Source organism: Capsicum annuum, chromosome 9 (assembly GCF_002878395.1).
Source record: "Capsicum annuum cultivar UCD-10X-F1 chromosome 9, UCD10Xv1.1, whole genome shotgun sequence".
Classification (NCBI taxonomy): Eukaryota; Viridiplantae; Streptophyta; class Magnoliopsida; order Solanales; family Solanaceae; genus Capsicum; species Capsicum annuum.
In genome coordinates this window covers 22,421,629-22,428,636 of record NC_061119.1, presented here as the reverse complement: position 1 = coordinate 22,428,636, position 7,008 = coordinate 22,421,629, and the positions used below count along the sequence as shown (strand labels likewise).

The 7,008-nt window shown below is 28.5% G+C and overlaps 1 non-coding gene across 1 annotated transcript; it reads left to right on the top strand.

Annotated features, from left to right (window-relative positions):
• The first annotated feature begins 5,998 nt into the window (after positions 1-5,998).
• On the top strand, positions 5,999-6,088 carry LOC124887578. The gene has a single exon (XR_007045344.1). It is a non-coding gene; the product is annotated as a small nucleolar RNA snoR26 (small nucleolar RNA).
• Positions 6,089-7,008: the final 920 nt, after the last annotated feature.

The window sequence follows — 7,008 nt, the reverse complement described above, 5'->3', positions numbered from 1 at the left end:
AATTGTCAATATGAACTCTATTTCACCAATGACATCAGTTTTTGATCCGTTAAAACCTTTGACTCATACATTATTAGGTCGGATCCTTTCCACATTAACATTCAACTTTTGAAAATTTGACATAGGAAAAATATTAGCGCCTGATCCTCCATCAATTAACACTCGAGTGAAGATGGAATGTTCACATTTCACAGAAATGTATAGACCTTTGTTATGCTCAGTACCGTCCATAGGTAATTCATCGTCTGAGAAAGTAATTTTATTTGCTTCAAGAATCCTTCCAACAAATTTTTCCAATTGATTCACTCTAATCTCACTGGGAACACATGCTTCATTAAGAATCTTCATTATAGCCTTGCGGTGTTCCTCTGAATGTATTAATAAAGACAACAAAGAAATCTATGCTGGTGTCTTCTTCAACTGTTCTACAACAGAATGTTCTGGCAATTTCATTTTCTTTAAGAATTCTTCAACTTCTTCATCAGTGACAGGCTTCTTGACTATCATTAGTTATTCACCGCCTTGTTTTATTCTTTCTTAACTCTACTGGAGCATAACATCTTCCAGATCGAGTTAATCCTCCTACTTCATCTACATCTTCAGTCACTTTTTTCCCCTTGTACATCACCACAACGTGATCATAATTCCAAGGGACTGCCTTAGTATCAATCATAGGCAGCTGTGACACTGGTTTAATAATAATAGGAGCTATAGGAGCTCCTTTTATGATTAAAAGAGGATTATTAGATCTTCCGGGAATAATAAGTTCCGACTTTATTTGACTTGACCCAATATTTTCTTAAATATCTTTCCCTTTGGGTTTTGTTATCACCATTTTCGCTTCTGCAGGCTTTTCTTTTGTCAAATCCACAGCATTTGCTGATTTTTTTGAATCAGTTTTAATTTTAATGTTTATTTCATTATGATCTGGCAGCGGATTTTGATTGACATTTGGAGTGTCTGGACTTTCTACCATGATCTGTTGGGTATTAATCATCTCTTGAATGGCTCTTTTTAGATACCAACATTTCTCTATGTCATGCCTTGGGGCATCAGAACAATATTCACATTTTCTAGAATAATCCAAATTCTTCGGAGGAGGATTTGAAATCCTTCTCTCAATTGGGTTTAGAACATTCATTTTTCTCAGCCTATGAAATAAATTGGTATAAGATATTCCAATAGGAGTGAAATTATCTTTACCCGTATTATCCCTTTTGAATTCTGCTCTAGGCCAAAAATTAGATCTAGGAGGGCCTCTTTGAATTTGTGGGATTGGTGGATGATTTTGGATAGCTGGTGCACGCCATTGTGGGTAAGAAGAAGTCCGATCATATGGTTGTGCATTGTAAATATGATATTGGGGGGATGGAACAAAATATAATAGATTTTGTGCATATGCACTACTAAAAAGGCCAAAAACCAACACAAAAAAAGCGACGAACTGTATCGCTTTAAAAACCGACGAGAAAAGCGACACTGGCTGTCGCTTTTTTAGTTTAGTTTTAATTTTTATTTCTTTTTTATTAAAATGGATGGCAAACGTCTTAATATTCGTCGCTTTTTTTCTCGAATTATTGCGCAAACTAATTAAAAAATAATTTTTAATTTTTTATTAAAAGATGCGACGGATGACGTCTTAATTTATTTATAAATAATAATAATTAGTTTTTGAAAAGAGATGTAGTCCGTCGATTTTTAGATTTGATTTTTATTTTTATATATTTTTATTAAAAGTGACGGACAACGTTGCTATAATTTTTATTTTTTAAAAAATTAATTCTAGAAAAGCGACGTTGTCCGTCACAACTTGTAATTATTTTTAATTTTTCTTTATTTTTTACAAAAAGCGACGGACATCTTCGCATTATTTAAAACTAAATAAAAAATATTTTTTTGAAAAGCGACGTTGTCCGTCACTTTTTAAATTTTATTTTTATTTTTATTTATTTTTATTAAAAGCGATGGACAGCGTAGCTAAAAATTTTATTTTTAAAAATATTAATTCTAGAAAAGCAACGATTTCTGTCACAATTTGTAATTATTTTAATTTTTCTTTATTTTTATAAAAAGTGACGGACAGCGTCGCTTTTGTAAAATAATATTTTTTTGAAAAGCGACGTTATCCATCACTTTGTAAATTTAATTTTTATTTATATTTATTTTTATTAAAAGCGACGGAGAATGTCGCTATAATTTTTATTTTTAAAATATTAATTCTAGAAAAGCGACGTTGTTCGTCGCAATTTGTAATTTTTTTTATTTTTTTTATTTTTACAAAAATCGACGGACAACATCACTTTTTTTAAAACTAAAGTAAAATTATTTTTTTGTAAAGCGACGTTGTCCGTCGCTTTTTAAATTTAATTTTAATTTTTGTTTATTTTTATTAAAAGCGACGGACAACGTCGCTATAATCTTTATTTTTTAAAATATTAATTCTAGAAAAGTCATGCTATCCGTCGTAATTTCAAAATATTTTTAATTTTTCTTGATTTTTTGTAAAAAGCGACGGATAGCGTCGCTTTTGTTAAAACTAAATAAAAATTAAGTTTATGAAAACGACACTGTTCGTCGCTATTTGATCTTTTTAATTTACTATTAATAAATAATTTTTATATTTAAAAAAATTAAATGTATTCAATTATATATTGAATACATTGATATCATACGATCAATTGGTCAAAAAAATAATATATTGTTGAAGTTATAATATAATAATATAAGCTAAATTTAGTGATAATGTTTCATTGTATGTATACAAAACGTTGTATTATGAGGTAATTTACATGTGTATGTGATGTATGTGGTACATATTGTGAATTTTATAGTCAATCAAATATATATATTGAATACATTTATATCATACGATCGATTGATCAAGGTAATAATATATTGTTGAAGTTATAATATAATAATGTAAGCTAATAAATTAAGCGATAATTCAACAGAGCAGAAATAAAATACGCTGTATTATGAGGTAATATACTCGTGTATGTGATGTATATAGTACATATTATAAAGTTGATAGTCAATCAAATATATATATATATACATACATACATATATATGTATATATATACACATACATATATATGTATGTGTATATATATACATATATATGTATGTGTATATATATACATATATATGTATGTGTATATATATACATATATATGTATGTATGTATGTATGTATGTATATGTATGTATGTATGTATGCACAAATACGTATCTCTCGTATAGTGATGTACATAGTAGTTAAAAGCTAGCTAACTGAATCTATATATCCAAATCTTTTGAATAATACGTTAACATCATATGATTGAGGTAATAATAAACTATTGAAAATATAATAATGAAGCCAATTAACCGACAATTCATCATATTAATACATTGTATTAACTTAATCGAAATCTCCAATTCAATCTTTTTTAACCCAATTTCTAATCCCAATTTGACTCCTCTCCTCAATTTTAATCTCAATTCTTTTTCTTGAAATTAGGGTGTGCATCGGTCCATTCTATTTGATTTTATATATTATCAGTTTGGTTTATCGCTTATCGATTTTTAAATAAGTTAAACCAATAATCAAATCAATAAGGTATTTTTTTTTATTAATTTTTGGTTTATCGGTTTTTTATCCTTAACGGTTCGGTTTTCGATTTAAACAATAAGAAAATATGCATAAAATAGAAATAGTAGAAACTAATTAACAAGAAAAAAATGAAATCTTAATTGCAGCAAAAATCATACATGATGTGTTTTATTTTACAAGAATATTATTATTTTTTTCATCATTATCACATTTATTAAAATATCGGGCCTAATTCAATTCAATTCAATTTCTCAATGTGTTTATTTTCTAGCCATCTTATACACAATAAATATCAATTTTAACCAAATTGATATTAATTCCATTTTTGACCCATTTTAAAGTAATTTTAATCTCAGCCGTTGATCAAAATTGATCCAACGACAGATGTTGACACCCAATTTTAACCTCTTGATACTACTTTTAGGCTGCTATTTTCTCAAAATTATTTGATTTCAGTTATTAATACTTTTGTACACATTATTCTTATATTAAATACATATTGACGTGTCACATTCATAATTTAGAAAAATGCACAAATTGTTTATTACCATTTTCTTGCATCAAACAGATTTTTGACGTGTCACATCCATGATTTTGAAATATATGAATTATTCTGCAGTATTACTTTTACAATTCATTAATTTGAATATAATATTTCTCAACATAATTTTATTAATATTTTTGTTAATTCTTTTCGTAAATGTGGACACTCACAATTCACAAATGCATTGTCCATTATTGTTATTGTTATTGTTATTATTATTGTTATTGTTAATGTTATTGTTATTGTTATTGTTATTGTCCGTTATTGTTATTGCCCGTTATTGTTAGTGTCCATTATCGTTATCGTCCCTTATCGTTATCGTTATCGTTGTCGTTATCGTTATTGTTATCAATGATTTTATATAATAATTTTTTACGTAACATTAATTTGTACATGCTTAATTTATTTTTCGACGTCTTACTTAATTAACAGCCTAGTTCTATTCAATTTATTATAATTATAGTCAATTTGTGACTAACTTCAAATTTTATTCAATTTTTAACTCTTTTTAAAATAAGTTTAATCTCGGTTGTTGATCAAAATTGATTAGACGGCTGAGATCCCACCACCCTTCCCTTTCTTTTTAAATAAAACATAAACCCTAATCTCTCCATTTCAACAAAAAATAGCCGCACCCCATCTCTCTACCTCCTCTCCCATCCTCCCTCTTACCAACAGCCATGGCTGTCGTTTTCTCCGTCGCCAGCCATCAACCGAACCAGCGTTGTCCCAGCTGTCGGAGCTCCGCCGCCCAATGCCAGCAGTAGCCAATGAAGCAGCCATAGCTGTTGCCACTGCCTCGATCCCTTCCCCACACTGGAGCGCCGCCGTCCAACACAAACCAGTGATCTTCTTGGCTTTGATAAGAGCTATCTCCATTTGTTCTTTCGTAATCTGTAGCAAACTCTATTTTTAGGATATATTAATTTTTTTGGTATTTTACTTTTCTGAGATCTAACATCATGCTAAATAAAGAAAGCCATCTTTTGGTACAGTTCTAGGACAGAAGCAACTAGTAATGCATAGGAAAATTTTGGATGCCCTTGGGCCTATTTATGAAGGATGTGGTTAAAATTCACTGATATTTTTTTTTATTATATCTTTTTGTGCAAATGTATCACCTTGTCAAGCTGTTCAACAGTACAATTATTTTGTTTTGAATATTATTCTTGAAAATTATTGTTATACCACTACTGTTACAGGTGCATTTATATAAGTTGTTTTTAAATTGAATTCCTTGAATATTCAATTATTGTGATTCGATAACTTTGATTTGATCTTTATAACATATTAAACATCAAAAAGATGCTTCATACATCATCCACAAAAGAATGAAGTGATATTTTCATCAATGTCAAGTAGTATAAAACATAAAAGAGATTGAAAAGAAGTTGGAAAATGGATTTTTTCGATTTTGAAAAAGCAACATAGACTTTGGCCCTCTTTTAAGCCTATGTTTAAGGTCACATTTGTCACTTTCTATTTACACCATGTTTTAGTAGTAGTAAATTGAGAAGCATCTTTCAATGTCTACTTGTCCTTGTACAAGAAATAAAACAGATAGATCCGTAATCTTTCACCTCAAAATTTTTGAATGAAAAAAAAAAGTTTAGTGAAAATGACTTTAATATGAGTCTGATAGTTCAAGATGTGGAACTTTGTCTACCTCACATCAAATAGCTACTCTCTCTGTTCACTTTTACTTGTAATATTTCGCTTTTCAAAAGTTAGTTGGACTAATTTTCAGAGGTAAATTAAAAATAGATAAATTTAATATCTAAACTTTAGATATTTCCAATCTCTTCTACTTAGTCTTTTCTTGTTTTTTTTTTTTTATGAAATATCTTCCTTTTCTCGTAAAAGGCATTAATGATGAATAATCCAATTTGTTATCCTTGCACTTTGATTGTTGAATGAAGATAATAATGGGGGAACATTTCTAAGATGTTTTTCTTTTCCTTCTTTCTTTGCTTGTATAGTATTTTTCACTCCATTCAGAATCATTCTATTGGAAAGATTTATTTATTTCCTAATCAAAATCATTAATTTTTTGCAAATGTGTTAACGGTGATTTTTGTAAAATCATTTGTAAAATAACTAGAGACTTGAAAATGGTTAAGTGTAGCTATTTGAAAATAGTAAAATGTAGTGACTTGAAAATGTGAATTAGTTAATTGAAAATAGTTAAGTGTAGTGACTTGAAATGCTAATACATGACTTGAAAATGACTTGTAATATGTACTAGTGACTTGAAATGTGAATAAGTTATTTGAAAATTATTAAGTGTAGTGACTTGAAAATGATTAAATATAGTTACTTGAAATTGAGAACTTGTGACTAGAGCATGATTAAGTATAGTGACTTGAAATGCTAGTACATGACTTGAAAATGGTTAAGTATAGTTACTTGAAAATAGTTAAGTATAGTGACTTGAAATGTTAATTAGCTATTTGAAATGGTTCGAGTGTAGTGACTTGAAATGTGAATAAGTTATTTGAAAATTATTAAGTGTAGTGTAGTGACTTGAAAATGGTTTAGTGTAGTTACTTGAAATTGCAAACTTGTGGCTTGAAATTGGTTACTAGTGACTTGAAAATAGTTTAGTGTAGTTACTTGAAATGTGAATTAGTTACTTGAAAGTGGTTACGTATAGTGACTTGAAATGAATGATTAAGTCTAGTGACTTGAAAACGGTTAAGTATAGTTATTTTAAATGTAAAGTAGTTATTTGAAAATGGTTAAGTATAGTGACTTGAAATGTGAATTAATTATTTGAAAATGGTTAAGTGTAGTGACTTGAAATGTGAATTAATTATTTGAAAATGATTAAGTGGAGTGGCTTGAAATGTGAATTAGTCATTTGAAAAATT